Here is a 21,771-nt window from a genome sequence, read left to right as displayed (position 1 = left end):
CACACCTGTAGCTCTATTCTAACAGGATCATGTTAACTATGTTGTTCAAAAGCAGCTGTACATGTACAAGTGTAAAAAACAAACTGATGGTGTTACTGGATAAACCTGTGGATATGTAACGATGAGATGATGTCTGACATCAACGCAAATGGTTTGCCCACCTAGAACCCGGTTCTGCTTGAGGTTTCTTCCTGTTAAAAGGAGAGTTTTTTCTTGCCGCTGTCGCCAAGTGCTTGCTCATGGAGGAATGTTGGGTCTCTTTAAATTAAATCAAAGAGTACAGTCTAGACCTGCTCTATGTGAAAAGTGCCTTGAGATGACTTTTGTAGTGATTTGGTGCAATATAGATAAAGATTGATTGATTGTAGCACTGCTTAGACTTTTGGTAGGGGACTGACACATACTTCCAAGAATGAAATATGGTGGTTAAATACTGGCAATACTTCCGTTGTGGGCACTAACCCTAACCCTAACCCTAAATGCTAACCCTAACCCTAACCCTAACCCATCACCCAACCTTTACCAAGTGCTGCGAGCCAACAAAGACAACCATAAAAACGTCCATTTGTAGGAAAACTAATGATGTATATTGTCAGGGAGCATTTTATAAATGGTATATGTTCATTATGTGGCAGTATTAGTAGTGTATGAATATCATTTCCAGAAGACGGGGTAGAGTGAGGAGGAGACGGTGAGTTATGATCCCAGAAGAGCAGTTTGAGCAAGAGATCCATGAGTTTAATGCCAAAGCACAGCACAAGGTTTATCATATATAACTCAATTATATTACAAGACAGGCTTTTACAAATGTAGAGAGACATTACAGCAGCTATCACTTCATCTTCTGTTGTCATGACCACCAGGTAAACTGTAGAAAGTTGGCGTCCACATGAGAAGTACTCTACCATGAATGCGTGATTGGCTGATGCAACGACTGGCCTGATGACAGGTTAAGACTTTCATGATGGACGTTTGCTTTTGTTTTGTCATGGGAGACATCTGGTTTCAATCTTTTTGTTGAACTGATGACTGATCAGCTGATACCGGAGTCAAATCGGTAAACGCGGTGATCGATTGTGTTTTGTAATGTTGAGATAACGGATTATTTAGTGACGTCGCCTAGCAACAAGCTACCCGCCTGGCCTTCAGCAGGACACTTGCTTTTAAGGCTTTTATAATGTCTTTTTCACACTTTAACTTCCAGGTCAAACGCTGTAAAGTTCTGCTGCCCTTTACAGCCTGTAAATACAAAGAATTGGAAAGCCAAGGAAGGGTTGAGTGGAGTGCCTGCTGAAAAATCATCACACACACACACACACACACACACACACACACACACACAATTCTTTTATCATGGCTCTAAACATCAAGTACACTCATGATTCTGTCCTCGCTGCGTCTCAGATCTCTCAGGTTAAGGAGGGTTTGTTAGTGTTGTCATTAATACGACGCTGAAAATACTCTTCAGCGGGCCGACAAATAAGAATATTGCTCAATAAAAGGCTTTAAAATGTTCCTGTCATATTTTTTTCCTTCTTTCTCTTTTTGCCTCCCGCTCTCTCTTTCTCTCTCTCTCTCTCACACACACACACACACACACACACACACACACACACAAGGAGAGTTTACCATGCTTCATCCAAAGCAGATGTGCTGGAATGTGAACACTCAAAGGAGCAGTCACGAAACCTCTTGACAGACACACACAAACACACACACACACACACATGCACGCACGCACACACACACACACACACACACACACGGCTGCACCTGTGCCTGTCCAATTTTTTTCTCTCTTTGTTTTGCTCTCTCTCTCTCTCTCTCTCTCTCTCTCTCTCTCTCTCTCTCTCTCTCTCTCTCTCTCTCTCTCTCTCTCTCTCTCCCTCTCTCTCTCCCCCCTCTCTGTCCTCTGCCTCTCTCATTTCTAAACTGGCTGGTTTCACTTTCATCTCGTCTTTATTCACCCTCACACAAACATTTTAACACCGCGTGAAGCTTAAAAAAAAAAGACAGAAGAAGAAGAAAAAAAGGAGTGTTCAACTCAGAAAGCATTACACAGTAATTCTAATCACTGAAATCATTTTTCTTACAGGCATTCTGCGGTTTCAGCTGCTCAAATGTGAAGATTTACTGCTTTTTTTTCAGTCAGAGTGTAACAGAAGAACATTGGAATCATTACAGCCGTCCGTCTATTCGTTTACTGCATCCCTCTCTACCTGTTCTCCCTCCTCTCCTCCTCCTCTCCTCCTCCTCTCCACCTGTAGACGCAGCCCGTTTCATCTCCGTTTACAGCTCACGCCGCCACGCTCTGAGCCAGTCCGGAGGCAGACGTGGGAAAGCGAATCAAACGCGCCGCAGACGGATCAAACATTTTTTTTTTTTTTTTTTTTTTGGAGGGGGGGGGGGGGGTGTTCTGTTTTTTAGATGTATTTTTATAGCGGAGATCTGAGCTGCGGCCTCAGAATCCTCTGAAGGTTAATTATGTTCCTGATTCAAAACACATGGGGGGAAAAACTGTGTGTGTATGCGTGTGTGAGTGTGTGTATGTGTGTGTGTGTGTGTGTTTGTGAGAAAGCGGAAGGAAATCCCACCCACCACCTCCGAGCCGAGCCCTTTATTCTACCAACCTGCAATTGCACTAATGTGAACCAGATGTACACACACACACACACACACACACACACACATGCATGCATAGAGTTTTGAGCATGGCTGCCTAATTGACTCCATATGATGCAGCACAGAGAGAGAAAGATTAGGAAAGACAAAGGGAGAGAGACAAATAGAGGGAGCGAGTATGGAAAGAAAGAGAGGAAGAAAAAGTGGAAAAAAGATTGAAAGACTTATAAAATAAATAAATAGTAAAAATTTTCAAAGAAAAACTGATAAATAGAAAAAAGTCAGAGATAAAGGGAGAAAGAAAATAATAATTGAGAGATTTTGAATTTTTAAAAACAGCCAGGAAAAGATAGGAAAACGATAAAAAGAAAATAATTAAGAAAAGTTTTTTAAAAAATACAAAAAAAGAATAAAACGAAAAAGCTGAAAAAGAAAAAAAAGAGAAAACGCCAAATTAATAAATAAAAATGGAACAAATAAAAACAGAGTGACAGTGAAAGACAGACAGATGATAAAAAAGATAGAAAACACACACACATACACACACGCACACGCACACACACATCTGCAAAAATACTTGTGTGTAATTGAAAACATGCAGAGCCATCACACACACAGAGTGAGTTTCATGGACCGAAACACATTCTTCAACTCACTTGTAACTGAACGCGCACGCACACACACACACACATACACACACACACACGTACACACACACACACACACACACACACACACACACACACAACACACACTCCCTGTGGAGCTCGGGCTTCCTGTGGCTTGATTAGAGCCCCCTATGCGAAGACAAGTGGACTCAGCGTGTGTGTATGTGTGTGTATGTGTGTGTGTGTGTGTGTGTGTGTGTGTGTCTTAGCCGTTCTGCACCTGTGACTGAAGGGGGGTCGAATTACTTAGACAGAAAACACTGGGGTGGCGGACAAAGAGAGAGAGAGAGAGAGAGAGAGAGAGAGAGAGAGAGAGAGAGAGAGAGAGAGAGAGAGAGAGAGAGAGAGAGAGAGAGAGAGAGAGAGAGAGAGAGAGAGAGAGAGAGAGGGGTGTGACACATGAGTGAGTGTGAGCAACAGTCAATTTTTTCTTGTGTTGAAAAAAAAAACTGTGTGTGTGTGTGTGTGTGTGTGTGTGTGTGTGTGTGTGTGATAGGAGAATGAGGAGTGTGTAAGTGAGAGCAGGAAAAGGATAAATTGGCCTGAGTGTGGAAGAATACTTGAAGGAGGAAAAGGGCACTCGTGACTTCCTCTCTCTCTCTCTCTCACACACACACACACACACACACACACACGCCACTTTTCTTTTCATACATCAAATGAAGTTTCCATTAATTGTAATGAAGGATGTCTTTTGTCTCCTCCTCTCAGGCAGCAGACTGTTTATCTATTATTTACTGCTGTTCTCCATCAGCAGTAACCTAGTTAGTAGCTGCTCTTCTCTCCTCACATTTACATCCATCCTTATGTATCAGAGCTGTTGACCTCAGTGAATCAAAGCTCCTTTAACACCAACGACCAGCAGCCAGGATGTTTATGTTGAGGCTTTTTTTTTCTTCACTTCTACAAAAGGACTGCTTCCAGGAAAATATGGTGAGACCAAGTGTTTGACTGTTTAAACCTTAAAATGAGTCATTTAACTGAGCCATTAACAGAGAAACAACAACACAGTGTCATTAAATGTCCAGTCTGTGTTGTTTTCAGTCTCACTTCAGATGCTGTAATGTCTCACTCAATTAATAACTAAGTCACTTCATGTATATTTCATTACTCACTATTATAAATAAGTAAATACATAGAAGCAGAGAAGCAGTACAGTATGGAACCAGTACAAAGACAACTAACACAAACAACAACAACACCCCCCCCCCCCCCCCATACAAAAAAAAGTTGAAAAGAAATGAAGGAAATAATAAAAGAAAGAACAAACGAAAGAAAGAAAAAAGAACAAATGAAAACAAGAAAAAATAAAGAAAGGAAGGACTGAAAGAAATAATACATGAAAGAAAGATAGACAGAAAGAATAAATAAAAGAAAAAAGAAAGAAAAAACAACAAATGAAAAAGGGAAAAATCAAGAATGGAAGGAATGAATGAAAGAAAGAATACATGAAAGAAAGACAGAAAGAAAGAATAAAGAAAAGAAAAAAGAAAGAAAAAAGAAGGAAAGAACAAATGAAAAAAGAAAGAACAAATTAAAGAAAGAATAAAGAAAGAAAGAAAAATGACATAAAGAATAAAATAAAGAAAGGAAGGAATGAAAGATAATAAACAAGAGAATGAAAGAAAGAATAAATGAAAGAAAGAAAGAAAGAAAAAATTAAAGAAAGGAACACAAAATGAAAGAAAGGAAGGAATAACAAGGGAAGGAATGAAAGAAAAAGAAAGAATAAAAGAAAGAAAAAGAAATGAAAAAGAAAGAAAGAAAGACCAAATGAATGAAAGAATGAAAAAGAGAAACAACAAATGAAAGAAAGAACGAAAGAACAAATGAAAGGCAGACAGAAAAAGATAAGAGAATGAAGAATACAAAAACAAACAAACATCCTAACAGGTGAAAGAAAGAGAAGGAAAAAGCTCCAGAAAGAAATAGAATGAAATGAGAAAGTGTGGAGTAGAGTAGAATGAAAGGATGATAAACAGATGAATTAGAAGGAGAGAAAAAGAGGAGCGGGAGCTGAACGTCCAGTTGTGTGTGGAGTGTTTACACTGCAGCCTGTAAATGAATTCAAGATGGCGTCTGGTCTCGCCAAGAGCCACAACATCAAAGAGTCAGACAGCCAGTGAAGTCACAGCGCTTTAATTGACCACTAATGACACTGTATTAACTCTGAGACTCTGTGTGTGTGTGTGTGTGTGTGTGTGTGTGTGTGTGTGTGTAGTAGCATGTAAATATATGTGTGTGTATATTCAACTCCATCTATCAGCTGCTCATATATCTAAGCAGATGTGAAATAAATGTCACCAGTTTGACTTATTCTCCTCTTTTTCCTGACTCTATCCATCCATCCATCCATCCATCCATCCATCCCACACTAAGCCTCGCCCACCTCACTCTGACGTGCATCCACCCGGCTAGCCCCACCCCCTCCATCTAATCCAACACACCCTAAGAAACAAACAAAAACAAAACAACTAGAGTGGAGTAGCTGATGAGGTCAAACACTACTGACACGGTGTTATTCTTTTTTCTTTCATCCATATCATTTCATCACTCACTCTTCACTTCTGTTGTATATAAATGTGAGGAAAGGGTGTGAACTTTTGGCACAGATGTATCTCCATACATGTCACCATTACCTCCTTAAATGTTTGGTTTTTCACTCAGAGGCTAACATTACAAGAACACACCTTCAAAATAAAACATTTGATCTGAATTTAGAGCGAAGCTTCTCATTGGATGAGTCTGATAATGAGACTAAGTTGCTATTTTTATTTTATGTTAAATTCTGGCACTTAATGTAGCTCCATATGTATAACCATTAACTCTTTAAATATTATTGTTTCACTTGTAAGCTAATATTTCAAGAACACACCTTCAAAATTAAACACTTCTATGAATTTAGAGCAAAGCTTTCATTGGATTAGGCTGATAAAGAGACTCTTTTTATTTCATTTCATTCATAGTTTGCATTATCTACAGTGTTACATTTTGGCACAAATGTATCTCCATACATATCGCCATTAACTCTTTAAATATGACTTTTTGTCACTCGTAAGCAAACATTTCAAGAACACGCCTTCAAAATAAAACATTTTATCTGAATTTAGAGCAAAGCCTCTCATTGGATGAGTCTGATAATGAGACTAAATTGCTATTTTTATTTCATTTCATTCATATTGTTTGCTGATTTTTTTTGCGAGCAAGTGAGTTTCCATATGAATAGAAGAAGAGAAGCACGCTTGTCACTATTCTGAAGTTGCTATTTTTCATGAATGCAGCTATGATGATGATGATGGTGATGATGATGATGATAATGTCCCCCTTTTCTTAATCTTCTACTTTCTTATTTATGATAATTCAGAGACGTACAATGTGCTTTTTACTTTGCAGCTGACAGCGCTGACGTAAAACGATGATGATGATGATGATGATGATGATGATGATGAAGTGTGTGAAGGCTAAACTATTGAGTGTGAGTGTGAGTGAATGAGGGAGTGAACCCAGTAGAACAACTGCCAGAAGCTACAACACAATCTGTGTCATTGTGAGCTGAGGTTTAGAGTGGACACCTTGTACAGCTGCTGTGACTACACACACACTTAAAGGAGAGCTATGAGCTCACATTAGGGGAATTATTCACTTTATGATAGAGATGGAGCAAGAACTGAGAATGTTTTACATCCAGAGTTATTTCTTTTACAGACACAGGAAGTCATGATCCAAAAACAAATCTATAAATCAATATTTTTCCCAGATCAAAGATCAATAATGCAGCTCATCTGTTTGTTTCAAATGTTTCATTGAGACTAATGATCTGTGTCTCTGAAACATGTCCACTGATCCACTCTGTGTGTGTGTGTGTGTGTGTGTGTGTGTGTGTGTGTGTGTGTGTGTGTGTGTGTGTGTAATATCATGGCCTTTCACATCTCCTTTCCCAGGAAATTGAGTACGGCCTTCACATCTCTCTCTCTCTCTCTGTCTCTCTCTCTCTCTCTCTCACACACACACACACACACACACACACACACACACACAAACACACACACACACACAGAATGATTTCAGTGATGGGGGAATATGGAGGCTCATAGCGAACATAATGTGGCTTTATAATGTCCCCCCCGACACAGGAAATAGCCAGAGGTCTGGGACTCACTCTGTGTGTGTGTGTGTGTGTGTGTGTGTGTGTGTGTGTGTGTGTGTGTGTGTGTGTGTGTGTGTGTGTGTGTGTGTGTATGCGTCTGAGAGGAGAAATACCCATCAGAGGAAGGAAATAACGAATCACACTGCGGCTGTTCAGAGCACCGAGGGCTCCATAACCATGCACACACACACACACACACACACACACACACACACACACACACACACACACACACACACACACACACACAGAGCAGTGTATTCTCATCACCATTAATCACATACTTTCATATCTGTTCTCCAAAAACTGTGACAGCTCTTTCTTTCAATTTTCCACCATGCGACTGATCTGAATTATTCTTTTTTTTTTCTTTTCTTCTACAGATCTGGACATACAGTCAGCCAAAATAATAACTCAGAGCCCAGATCAGTAGATACTGATGCATAAAGGAGCAAATTCTCCAACTCATTTGCAGTTAATCAAATACACCAAAAGCACTTGTTACAATATGTGTTTGGGGTTTCACTCACTTATAATATACTAATATAAAATCCACTGTGGTCAATGATGGCAGGTAAGTCAACACACACACACACACACACACACACACACACAAGCATTTTAGCAGATCTACATAATACAAAATTCCGAAATTTCTTCTTCATTGGTTTAAGATAGAAATGTCCTTTACATTGAAGTCATTAAGATGAATACGATATGACAGCAGAGTGCTTCAATAAAAACAACATATTACATATAAAAGATACATTTAAGGAAAATTAGATGTATCAAATTCAGTTTATTTCTTTACTTAATTTTTTTTAACATATATTTTATGTATGTATGTATGCAGACTGCTACATATGTGTGTGTGTATGTATGTGTGTATGTGTGTGTGTATGTGTGTGTGTGTATATGTGTGTGTGTGTCTGCATGCTTCTCCCATGTGTGCAAGTGGATAACGAGGCGGTTTTTTGCACGTCTATCGGCTCATGTGAGAGCCGTCATCATCATCATTGTGTGTGTGTGTGTGTGTGTGTGTGTGTGTGTGTGTGTGTGTGTGTGTGTGTGTGTGTGTGTGTGTGATTGCATGCAGGTTTTCAGACCGGAGAACAAAAACATAACTCCACAGGTGACGGCTCTTTACGAGTCTCTTCCACACTCATTTTATTAGCCTCCCATTTTCCTTTCAACCACCGGGACTTTTTTTTTTCCTTTTTTTTTTTTTTGCTGGAAAAGTCACCACACAGACGTTTTTCTCTTCTCTTTTTTTTTTTTTAACCAATTTCCTTTGATTTAATTACTGCCACATGCTGCCGGGCTGCTTGCGATCGTTAGCGGGAGGAGCGCCTCGACCAACGCGGAGTCCTGACATGTCGGATGGGGAAGACACAGAACACACACGGAAACAAACTAGAAATACAGCTTTTGTGGTCGTACGCCTTCGCCAAGCAGTCAAGTCACAGTTTGCATCCACGTCTGCTTAGACTCATATAATATTTATAGTGAAGACTTTGAAGGAATTTAATAAAAGTGTATTTTTCCCCTTGTATGTGTTCGCATGCTCGGCCAATAAAGCTGATTCTAGCTATATGACAGTAGACCAAGATACAGATGTGGAAGCTTCACATACACATGTTCAAGCTGCCAGCACAGAAGATTCAGTTTCAAGATTAGTGTCACCAATTCAGTAGCAAAGACTTCTCACATATAAAATGTCATCACTTTTCATCAGTGTATCCTGTAATTGACATTTGTGTGAAATTTGATCATAATCAGTGTTTTAATCCTTGAGTTATGGCCAAAATGTATAATCTATAATAAAGGTATAGAAAACACACTTCAACACACACACATATATTGATGGATCCACAAACCAGTTTAATGCCTGATCTCAGTGTCACCATGGCAATATGTGCATGTGTGAGAGAGTGTGAGAGTCATTTCTTGTAAACCTCAGCTGATTCCCAGAGGAGAAATGTGCTTTTTTTCTCCTCCTGTCACTTTCTTTAAGAGGTCAGAGGTCAAAGGTCAAGCACCTGCAGCCGATAAAGATTCACTATCTTCCTCAAAGCTGCTGCAGCAGAGCAAGTGCTGAGTCAACCCTCACCCTATGCTGCTTTATGCATACTTCTTTATATGTGTGTGTGTGTGTGTGTGTGTGTGTGTATGTGTGTGTGTGTGTGTGTGTGTATGTATGTGTGTGTGTGAGGTTGCTATATGTAGATGTAGTTCTACTTGAAGAGCATCGGAGGAAAAGAAAGACAAAAAAAGAAAGAAAGAAAGGAAGGAGGAAAGAAGGAAGCCATCTTCTTTGTTGCAGGGGGCAAACAGGAAGGCAGGCAAGTGGAAGAGAGATGACAGGAAGAAAACACACACACACACACACACACACACACACACACACACACACACACACACACACAGCTCAGAGTTGGTGTTGGGCCAGTTGGCTTTCTGACAGCTCATTAAGTGGTTTTATAAATAATCAATTGATGAAGTAATTAACAACAATCTCCAAGTTTCAGAGAGACACACAGAGAACACTTCCATGGGACTTTTTCTGTAGAGGCAGGGGGGTGGGGGGCGCGGGGGCGGTGGAGGGGGGTAATGCACAAACTGTCCGTCACTGACACACACACACACACACACACACACAGACACACACAGAAAAACAGTGTGTGTACATTCACTGTATTTATGAACAATCTAGAAAGCATGATGCTGAGTGGAAGGATGCTGATTTAAACCCCCCCCCCCTCTCTCTCTCTCTCACACAAACACACACACACTCTCCAGTACCCACTACATGTTTAACACACACCACCTCCCAATAAAAGTGTCCCACCCACTGCCAGTTAAATTCAATGTTCACCAACCACCAAGGCTCCCCCCTTCTGGTCAGCTGACCTCTGACCCCTGATCTGGCTTCTTCTCATCTCATCTTTTCAATAATTACATCTTACAGAGTCTAGACGGAGAGGAGAGGAGAGTGACTCAGCACATGGAGGGGATTTTTTAAGAAATGTTTCAATTACAGGCCAGTGCTAGCATCTATTTTAAATAGTGGCTGACATCATCTGTGGCTTGTGACCCCCACTTTCAAATGAAGCAATGTCTACAGTGTGTCTTTATGAGTGGTGTGAGCAGTGATTTCTTTCTTTTTTTTATTAGACTCCATCATTAGAGGCATGAAGAGGTGAAAGTGTCCGATATTTATGAGGAAAAGCCAAAATATTCTTAATAATCAGCTTGTGACCCCTTAGATTTATCTTGTGGTCTTTTTTGGGGGGGGGGGGTGGACCACAGGTTGAGAACCCGGGGATGGATTTCAAAGAGTTGTTTATTACTGTAAAGGTGAATAAATTCGGGATGGTGATGATCATGTGAAAAGAAGATGAAAAAAAAAGGATTAAAGAAGAGAAAAAAAGAGAGAAACTTAAAGAGAGGGAGGACAAAGAGAAGAAACCTGCATTCTGATTGGTTGTTTGCTGTCACCATGACAAACACACTCATCACGCACACAAACACACACACACACACACATATACAAACGTGTTCTCTCAGCTGGCATGGTGGCAGCCGGCCCGACAACCAATCAAAACGCCCGTTGCAGGGCACACAGCCAATGAGACCTCTGCTCTCTGCGGCAGCCAAGCTGTCAGGGTGAGAACAAGTGTGTAGGAGGCTGTGTGTGTGTGTGTGTGTGTGTGTGTGTGTGTGTAAGACTCTGAATCAGTCAGTCATTCTCCAGTTTCTAGTTAGTACAGCTAAGTTGACTGAATATTTATGGAGTCACTTCCTGTTTGAAGATGTTTTCTTAAAGCTTGTGATGAGAAATAAGAGAGACGATGATGTCATCTCTTCTCTCTCTGCTTCTTATAATATTCTTTTATTCATTTAATCACTTTATCCTGTGCTTTCTATGTATCTGATGTACTAAAGATGGCTTCTACGTTCACTGTTTGGATTTCTTTCTGTGCTTCAGGTTCATTTACTGGTTGCATTTCTGTGTTTGATTTTTATTGTGTGTTTGATTTTTCATGCACTTCTTCTTTGTTGGTGTCTTTGTGACGTTCAACCTGCTCTCCTCAATAACTCTTCATAAATAAATCATCACAGTTGTAAATAAATTAAAAGTGATGTCACACGCAGTCAGGGAGGTTATGAGCTGAACATGTGTGCGTCACCTAGGAATCACTCAGGACGTCCGACGGGGCTGAGCTGCTGTGAATGAGATTCTACTGCTGAAAAGTGAAGTGAAAAGAGCTTTTATAAGGTGATGTTTAAAGAGATTGAAATGTGTTTGTTTCTCCACCGCCCCTCTAAAAGATGGCTGGATGTTGCAGCGAAAGCGGCCAGTGTCGCCGGGGCGACGGGTCGCCGGGACCTCGTTGCCGAGGCAATGCGCCGGCAGGCACCGAAACCCAGCCAAAAGCTAAGATGGCTGCCGTGGCCGTGTTAATTATTGAGGAGGGTGCAGACGGGGGAGAGTCGGGAGCAGCGAGCCCGCTACTCACCGCCGATGCTGGGTCATAGTGATTCCACGGTTGCCACGGCGATGCAAGCTGGTGACGGGCGCGAGGTCGTGGTTCGGTGCGTGATATGGCAACGCATCCCAAAATAACCCAAATCACAAATTAAACCCCCCGAAACACTAAGATGGCTGCCACTGGAAGAGAATGACGAGCAGAAAGTCACATGTTCGCCGATTCGGGATCCAATCAGAGTACACACACAAATGAACATGTGACAACAAATACAAACCGTTTGTCAAACTTTCAGCCAATAGAATCCTTTGCTCATTTAAAGCTAAAATCAATATAAAAGCTATTTTCTTATTTGCTTCATTGTTTTCTTTCAGCTGCACATGAACTCAATCAGAGCTTCAGTCATGTGACTATTCACTGAGCTGTTCACATAAAGCATGAGTCAGCAGTCACATGTAGTGCCGGTGTAATCATATCAGTTCAGTATGTTACATTGATAGGAATATATATATATATATACATATATATATATATATATATATACTTTAATGTAGAGCTGCAACTATTAGTCCATTAATACATCAGCTACTTTACTATTGATCAGAACCAATATCAGAAAGACTTTACACTACACTACACGTGTCACACTAATTCATCTCCAACTATTTTAGTAATATATTGAATCATTTTGAGTCATTTTTAAGAAAATAAAAGGATAAAAATGTGAATATTTTCTATGTCATGTTGGGCACTGGGAAACAGTTTTCAACGTTTTCTGACATTTTATACTATAGATAATAAAACCAATTAACTGATGCAGAAAATAACCCAAAATGGAAATGATCAATAGCTGCAGCCCTAAAATGTATACTTACAATAGTTATAGAGCTATGATAACACATGAGACTGACCTTAAAGTGTTTTTATGAATGATCTCAGCTTTTTTTTAAAAACACAATAAACAGTTAAACAGCTGTGATTTAGTCCTACTCTCCTTTGTGCTTCAGTTATTTACTTCCATTCATGTACATTTACATTTTACAGGCAGCCTCTTAAAGCCTTTTAAACTCCTAGCCTTGACTTAAAGGGTCAGAGCCATTTCCAGTTTTTTAATCGTCCGGCTCAGGGTCAGAGCGTGCTTTCACTTCTCTATAATACACCTGTTTTTTTCCCTCCCTCCTTTCTTTCTTTATTATTATTTTACAGTAAAAGCAGATAGAGAGGGAGAGAGAGAGAGAGAGAGAGAGAGAGAGAGAGAGAGAGAGAGAGAGAGAGAGAGAGAGAGAGAGAGAGCACTAAAGCCATAAACACACCGACATACATTAACACACTTAATCCTTCATCTTCGTCATTTTTGGCTTGCGATTGAAGGGGGGAGGAGGAGGAGGAGGATGATGAGGAGGAGGAGGAGGGGGGATTTTAACCCTTTGACCTCTTCATGTTGGGAGAGACTGTGCAGCCATTAGTGTTACATCAGCAGATCAGCTCATAACCAACTGTTGTAGAATCATCTCAGAAGGTATTTTTCTTTTGATGGCACTGACAGAGCGGAAAGTTTGAATAAACTTGAGGACTGAGGTGCAGATGGCGACCCGTGTTAACCCCCCCGACCCCCCGCGACCCCCACCGACTGCAGACGAGCAAGAGGAAACAAGAAAAGTCGTGTCCTACAGCGAGACTCCCCTGTGCCGACTGTCACATGGATTTAAGTTAAAAAGAAAAGTTCTTTTTTAATATATTTGAGGAGAAGCTCAACAAATCCAGACAAATGAAGCATGACAGGAAGTTTGAGCTAAATCAATCTTTCTTCTCCACCTTGAGATTTACTTTGGCGTGACTCCGGGAATAACCTGTGAAACGTACGACTTTAAAAATCTAATTAAAAACAAGAGAATTTAAATGTTTCATTTTGCAGGATGGGATTAAAAATGCAAACAGAGACCTCAGTCAACTTGTTTACATCATCTCGTCTACATTTTTACTGCAAAGCTTCGTCACAATCAAACCACTTTACTTCTGTTTGATTCAGCTTCAGTTTTAGAAGAAAAAAAAGGGGGTCCGAAACCCAAGTTGAAACTATTTGGGGGAGAAAAGAGAAAGAAAGAAAGAGAAAAAAGGGGGCTGATGATAAATCACTAAATAGAAGCCAGAGGATGCGGAGAGCCCCGGTTGCTCTAATTTCTCCAGAGATGTTATGGCTTTCAGAGGCCGTTCCAAGAGCCTGACAGCTTAAATCAAGCGCACCTTAACGGGTTCAAACGGAGCGGACGGTTCCTCTCAACATCTGATTCTGATTGCGTTCAGACTGGTGATCCATAAAAATGTTAATAAGGATTAGAGTAGCGGCCTCCTGTGTGGACTGACTCACTTGTGAGCTCCAGTCCTGTTTCCACTGGGACTGAAAACTTTCTACTTTTTTCTTGTGAAGTCTGTCCTGCAGGTGGTGCTAGAGAGAAGCTCCAGATGTTAATAAAATCTAAAGGGTTTATCCTCTTGGGAGTAGGAGTATGATTGGTACATTATATTTATTTGACATCCAGCCATTGGAAAAATCAGAGTGTATAAAATAATTAAATCAACTTATCAATCAATTTCCTCTAAAAGATCAATAGACTGTCTAACTGTTAAGACATCCCATTGGGTAAAACTACAAGATGAAGTAATAGATTACATCCTCAGGCTCATCACTAGAAGATGATTTATGATGTGATTCCTTAAAAAAATGCAAATAAACGTCAGTGCAGCTGCTGCAGCTGCTATGACATCACTGTCATAAAGAGCTGTGATTGGTCCGATTGGGCTTCTTGTGTTTGTGATGATGGAGGAGACAGTTGATAGTGAAGAGAACATTTAGCAGGTTGATGAAATGCTAAATGATCTCATGCTTAGTAACACAATTATATTATATTCTTTTGGCATACCAAAGTAATGTAGGTATCTATGGTGGGACTATAGCAACCAATTCCTTTAATGTAAAAAGTTTTGGAACTCTGTTTTACAACCTTTCTCCACCTTTTAAACACATTCAAAAATAGAAATGTGGAGTGTTTGAGATTTCTAACACTATAGAGAGGTCAAGTTTGCTTCCTACGGTTGCTTGTTACGGTCAGACTACCCCAAAGTCTTCCTTATGACATCATCAAACTGGGCGGAGTCAGTTTAGTCAGTTTAATCAGCTCTAGCACATTTATTTGTATTGAATCAGTCTTTTAAAATCATCATTTCAGTGCATTGCTCAATTTTCTCTCTAACAGTAAGTGATGAGATCAATTCATTCCGATATTTCCCTCCTCTCAACCTGAACCCCCCTTTCAAAAAAGCACCACAGAAGAAGTGGTTTTCAGCAGCAGCGTAGAGACGCAGCCGGTAAGAGCCTCTAATAGCCAACATATGGAAGCTCGCCGGTTGCCAGCAACACAATCAGGACTGCATTATTTGGCCCACACTGGAATAATAAAGGAGCCAGATCAAAGAGCTGATTACTCCAGAACTCCGGAGCTGCAGGATTCTTTTCTGTTTGTTCTTTCTTTATGTCGTCCTTTATTTCTCTTTGTTGTCTTTGACTCATTCTTCTTTCACTCTCTTTCTTTCTTTCTTTGTCTTTCTTTCTTACTTTCTACGACCAGGTATAACCCCTTTTTTGAAAACGAGGTCCATATGGAAGCTTGGTTACATCTATCACCATGGCTGCTGATGGATGTGTGTATGTGTGTGTGTGTGTGTGTGTGTGTGTGAGAGAGAGAGAGAAAGCAGTGATGCTGTTGGCCGGCGTTGCATTTGAGTACAAACAGCAGCATAAAACAAATCTAAATGGATGGAGAGTGAAAACAGCTCCGTGTCGACCAGATGTTCCATCACATGTACAACCTCTTCTTCTTCTTCTTTATTTTAAACGTTTTTAAAAAAATTTTTATAAATAGACGTTTTTATTTAGCTTTATTGATAGTTTTCTTTTTTTTGCTCAGGGGGTTGCAGAGCTGTGCGTTTACACAGTGACAGCAGGGGACGTGGAGCTGCAAACACTGTTATTGTGTGTGTGTGTGCGTGTGTGTGTGTCTGTGACCTATTTGCATGCAGCCTGGCAGAGGCAGCGCGGGACAAAATGGGCATCAAACCAACCGTCCTCTCAGTGTGGCACACTGACGGTCACCACAATGCCCCACTCTGTGTGTGTGTGTGTGTGTGTGTGTGTGTGTGTGTGTGTGTGTGATGGTGTGGTAAAATAGTCTATTCTAGACAGATGCAACTGTCCCAATATTCAAAAATAAAAAACCCAACATGATGTCTTAAGCAGCTCATTTGTAACCGACATATTGAAGGGAACTGAAACTCTCCAACAGAAAAGCATCTGCAGATATCAGAGTTTGATTTAATCACTGTGAGGATCTTTTTAAAGAGAGGCCAAGTTGAGAGAAGGTTATAAAATACACGTTTGTTCAGTAATGCTCAGCTCCTTTAAAGCTACAAGTACTTTAACCATGTAAACCTCCTTTTACAAGTTCAGGCTTTTGTACATAAGAAGCAGGATTTGCAAAGAAAAGTTTACACCGCAACCCTAGAAATGTCAGCGATCAGAAAATCTCCATCTATGCCATATCGGTGCATTGTGATTCGTCCTATAAAACAGGAGTGCACCTGAAGGCAGCGTTTGCAGGACGAGCAATGTAAAAGCAGCAAAGCCGTTCAGTGGTGTTTTACACTCTTATTGTTGTCTTGTTGTTTAAAGTGTGACAGCTGTCCAGTGTTTATCAGCAAGTCCATACAGCCTCCCTAACAGCTCACCACAGCATGACTGACCCACTAAACACACACTCACACTCACACACACACACACACACACACACACGCTTAACAAAACGACAACCGCCCCATTTTCCACTTTGATAATGAAGACTGGGTGGGTTTTATGTGTGTGTGTGTGTGTGCGGAGGGGCTCTATACTGTGAACAAGTGTGTCAGCCATGCTTTAGAGTGGTGTTTAACACACACACACACACACACACACACACACAGCTTTGCTTTATTCTCTTGCCAAATATGTTAACTTACTTAAGCTTGCCTTTCTGCAGTGAAGCTTGTGCTTAGTACATATATGAGAATAGGCTTTAGCACACGCACACACACACACACACACACACAGACACACACACACACGTAAAACAGAAAATCAGCCATTGAAAATTACCAATGTTTCCAGCTAACAGTAACCGGAGTGAAACTCTGAGCAGCAGCAGCAGCGTCAGCAGAGATAGCTGCTGATCACAGAGGAGCCGTGGAGGATGACAAACAGGGCACAAAGAAACGAGAAGCTAAGTGATAATGCAGTACAGACAGTATATTACAACAGTACAGCACATTAAATCCTAGCTGGGGTTCTGTTATGTTTCATGAAATTGAAACTGAATGAAGAAAGCTAAAACAAAGAACTGAATAAATCCCTAGTTACTTCTTCAAATATTAAAAGTATAATGAGCTGCACTTTAGCTTATATAAAGATAGGAAGCTTATTTGTATCTAATGTCAAAATATTGCGTGTTAACAACTATCAAATAATATTAACTTAGTAGCTAACGTTGTACTGTACAGTGGCTAACGTAGTACTGTACAGTGGCTAATGCAGTACTGTACAGTTAGGTAGTGTCATACAGTAATGTAGTACTGTATAGTAGCTAACGTAGTACTGTCCAGTGGCTAACGTAGTACTGTACAGTGGCTAATGTAGTGCCGCACAGTTAGGTAGTGTCATACAGTAATGTAGTACTGTATAGTACAGTAGCTAACGTATTGCTGTACAATACTAACTAGTGCCGTACAGTAGCCAATGTAGTGACATACAGTAGCTAATGTAGTGCTGTACAGTGTTTAATGTAGTGCTGTACAGTAGCTAACAGTACTCTACAGCAGCTAACCTAGTGCTGTACAGTAGCTAACAGTACTCTACAGTAGCTAACATAGTGCCATACAGTAATGTAGTTTTGTACAGTATTTAATGTAGTGCCATACAGTAGCTAATATAGTTCCGTACAGTAGCTAACGTAGTACTGTACAGTAGCTAATGTAGTGCTGTACAGTAGCTAATGTAGTGCTGTACAGTAGCTAATGTAGTGCTGTACAGTAGCTAAAGGCAACAGCAGAAGCCTAATTACACAACAGCAGTAGCTCTCAGTAGCTACATGCTCTCTGTTGTTGTTGGCCTTCCTAATGTCATAGCAACACTCTCAAATACTACAATATCCATGTGCCTCGATTCAGCCTTTGCCATACAAAGGGTTATGTAATTTTAAGAACACTGCTGTAATCAGGAACCAAACACTGCACCATAACTAATTAAACTAATCAAAAGTTGATCAAGTTGAGTCGTATGCTAAAAAAAAGCTAATGTGACAGATAGAAAGTATTAGTTTGATTTATTTAGTGTTCATTCAGATCAGCGCTGGTATGATTCCAGTGCTGTGAGCAAATTCAGCACAGCTGGTGTGAATTTGCTAACATCAGTGTTTTAAAGATGTGTCTCTTGGATAATTTAATGGTACTATTATGATGTTCTATGATGTGATGTTCTTTGCAATTGTTTCACAATATTCAGCTGAATTACAGACGATTTGCCAAGAGACGCGGCGATGTGCGGAGAAGAAGGATGGCAGCGTGTAAACGTGGAGGTAAACAACGCAGGTTTGAAAATGTTCGAAAAATCTCCATTTCTAAATGTTTGTCAGAGCTCATGGACTCACACAATGCATTGTTGATCTTTAAAACCATTGCTGCTGTTCCAAACTTCTCAGTTTCGCTTGTTAGTTTTTCCTACTACTTGTAATTTCACACTTTCTGTAAATTACTACAATACCCATGAGTCTCGGTTTTGCCATAGAAAGGGTTTTTATCATAGTCAGAACGTTTGGATGCTGTAATTGATCAAAAATAAACCAAAATCCAGAAGTGAATTCATTCATAGCAGACAAAAATAAATTTAGATCAGTTATCATATGATCATGTATGTATAGACCAAAGAGCCAATCAGCAGGTCACGGTTACTGCCAGCATGGCTGCCAGAGGCCCTGATGGTCAATGCATGTACAGCCAGCCAACCAGATACATGAACCATCATCTGCTACTGCTGCCTGTTGCCCCGTCTGCCAGCTGACCTTCATGTTCAGAGGTGCGATGGTGTTGGCGAGCCCTCAGTCACACACACACACACACACACACACACACACACACGGGAATCAAACCTGTGACTCAGAGTGAGACAGTGGACAGTTCAGGGTGGAAATTCCCAGCTATCCAAAGAATGCCGAGCCATTCTACTGTGCTACGGTCCATCCTCCCATACACAACACACATGCACGTATGACTCACTATTTGACTATGTGTGTGTGTGTGTGTGTGTGTGTGTGTGTGTGTGTGTATGTGTCATTTTGGCAGCTGCGACCTCATGCGTTTTAAGTCAAGGGTTTATAAAGACAAAGAGAGGAAAACTGACCAGAGGCTGGACTGAAAGTTTCTGTTACATAACCTGAATATTATCAACGTCATACAGCACATGTGCTTATTGTCTTTTTTAACAAGCTGCATTCACACACAATCACTTCATAATTTATGAAAGATATGCAAGACTGAATTTAGATACATGTAGCTGATTTGAGACATTGTGGAGCTTGTGATCATACATGTGAATGATCTTTTACAGTTTAATAATACTCTCTAACTTTACTGTTCAAAGTGAAATCAGTGCACTCAAACAGTATAAATTAAAACACATAGAGCAAAAAAAACAACTTGTATATTAAACTTGAATTTAGAAAAAGGATCTAATATACATAATATGCTGCTTTTTATATATCTTTAAAAATATTGGCACATATCGGACAGCATAATCACAGATACCGATATATCTCAAAACTTGTGATCATGCTGCAAAACTCATCCAATTCTGATAAAAAAGAAGAAGTGCAAATTCAAGACAATGTAATAACTTCTGCAGACTGATTTTTTTAAATATATAAAATTAATTGCAGTACATTTTAAGGCCCTGCAGACATGCTCCTATTGAAGATACATCTGTAATACAGAATAGAGTACATGTGCAGAATCAGTAGAAAACAGCTTATATTGATTATGTTGCAGCTCAGGCCTTTCATCATACAGACTGCCTGCTGCCTCGCTCTCACTTCAATCCCTTCTTCTTCTTCTTTTCACTGCAGATAAACTTCAAGTGTCGTAAATTTTGAAAACAATAAAACTATTTTTTTTACCTCTCTGATAACCAGTAACAGCAGCATTTTAATACAACGCAGAATGAGACGCTGACCTGTGATGCGCCCCTGTAAAATCTGACACCTTTGTTCAAAGATTACGAGAAAAGATAAGAAAACATCCGACTCTGCGGCCAGCACACGTCAAGCTTTTCATCAGCAGCCACTCTGACACTTATATTTAAAACATGTGACGATTACCACGCCGCTAATGACCCACTAATGACCCTTTACTCTGCATTAGTAATGAAGGGAGGAAATATACAAGAAATCATGGAGGAAAGAAGAAGAAGTGTCATTTCTCTATGAATGAATATTGTAATTAATCAGAGATACATAGTGTGATCTACATGACACATCAATACCTAAACATACACACATCAGGTTAACATAATATCACACATTTGACACAATTAGACTGATAAAATGTCAAAGTGATCAGGGATTTATTTGACTCTTTCTTTAGTCAGATAAGATGCTGATAGAACATTAAAAATATCCAAAGAGAAGAGATATTTTAGCTCAAGTATTACATTAAATCAATGACTTATTATCAGAATATAAATAGACTGATCAATTAAAAGTAATCAATGCTGTTCTATGCACTTCAGACTGCTGTACATGTGTGTTACTGATATAGAAATGTATTAGACTGGAGGCAGAAAGAACACTTTTAACAAGCAGCAGTACTGAGGACAACTTCCACATCCTGAAGACGGTCAGCAAACGCATCGCTGCACACTGTACACTGTTTTTTTACAACTTCCTGTTTACTTGAAAAAACGGAAAACATCATTTTAGTGTGTGAAGGCGGCAGTGTGTGTGTGTGTGTGTGTGTGTGTGTGTGTGTGTGTGTGTGTGTGTGTGTGTGTGTATCAGCAGCATCAGTGTCAGATAATCTGAGGCAGAAGGATTAAATTTTAAGCTTGAACAGTGTCAGTATCTGACCAGCCGGACATCATGAACACACAAACACACACACACACACACACACACACACACACAGACACACACATGCACAAACACCCTAAACCCTGGCCTGAAACCTTAAAGAGAAAAGAAAATAACTGAACACACACACAAACCCACACACATGGTCAAGCATCACTGAATTTATGCTCATATAGAAAGTATGACAGTAGTCCAAACACCAACACACACACACACACACACACACACACACTTGAGAATATGATTTTATTTAAAATGTACTAACTGAAACACACACAAGCTTGTTTTTAATGCAATCATCAGAAACTGAAAGAACCTGCGTCATAAACCACAAACACACACTCATCAAAGACACACACACACGTTTTCAGCATTTCTCAAAAATTGGGAACACAAATATGTAGATAAGAAACACACACTCACACACACACACACACACACACACACACACACACTCCTTAACAAAAATCACAATGCTTGCACACGTGAACACACACATTTTAAAAATGACACAAACACCAACTATAAAATTTGATTTTTTGAGTTGTTCAAACAGAACAACAGAAGCAGATGGAGATAGAGGCCTGCACACACACACACACACACACACACACACACACACACACGCACAAACGCACACA

General features: G+C 40.1%; 2 protein-coding genes across 4 annotated transcripts in view; both read right to left on the bottom strand.

Annotated features, from left to right (window-relative positions):
- Window positions 1-20,799, bottom strand: part of pum3 (pumilio RNA-binding family member 3) — a 260,316-nt gene extending 239,517 nt beyond the window's left edge. The window contains exon 1 of the mRNA XM_053339684.1: window positions 20,793-20,799. The gene's annotated coding sequence lies outside the window, so the exon portion shown is untranslated. The remainder of the gene's footprint in view (window positions 1-20,792) is intronic.
- The window catches only part of LOC128380019 (transcription factor 4-like), a 217,940-nt gene that overhangs the window by 37,737 nt on the left and 158,432 nt on the right, over window positions 1-21,771 (bottom strand). The gene's annotated exons all lie outside the window — the stretch shown is intronic.

Source organism: Scomber japonicus, chromosome 19 (assembly GCF_027409825.1).
Source record: "Scomber japonicus isolate fScoJap1 chromosome 19, fScoJap1.pri, whole genome shotgun sequence".
Lineage (NCBI taxonomy): Eukaryota > Metazoa > Chordata > Actinopteri > Scombriformes > Scombridae > Scomber > Scomber japonicus.
Note: the sequence above shows the minus strand (reverse complement) of the source record. Positions and strands in the feature narration are given on the sequence as shown.